Genomic DNA, 209 nt, shown 5'->3' with positions numbered 1-209 from the left:
GTAAAGCAGCAGAGAGAGCTCACATCATCAACAACACATTTGGCCCAGGAACTGCTAATGACTGTACAGTGCAGTAGTGGTTCAAGAAGTTCTGCAAAAGATATGAGAGCCTTGAAGATGAGGAGTATAGGGGCTGGCCATTGGAAGTTGACAACAACCAAATGAGAGCATCACTGAAGCTTACCCTCATAAAACTACATGAGAAGTTG

Source organism: Bison bison, unplaced genomic scaffold (assembly GCF_000754665.1).
Source record: "Bison bison bison isolate TAMUID 2011002044 unplaced genomic scaffold, Bison_UMD1.0 scf7180017848020, whole genome shotgun sequence".
NCBI classification, from domain to species: Eukaryota; Metazoa; Chordata; class Mammalia; order Artiodactyla; family Bovidae; genus Bison; species Bison bison.
This window is presented reverse-complemented; position numbering follows the sequence as displayed.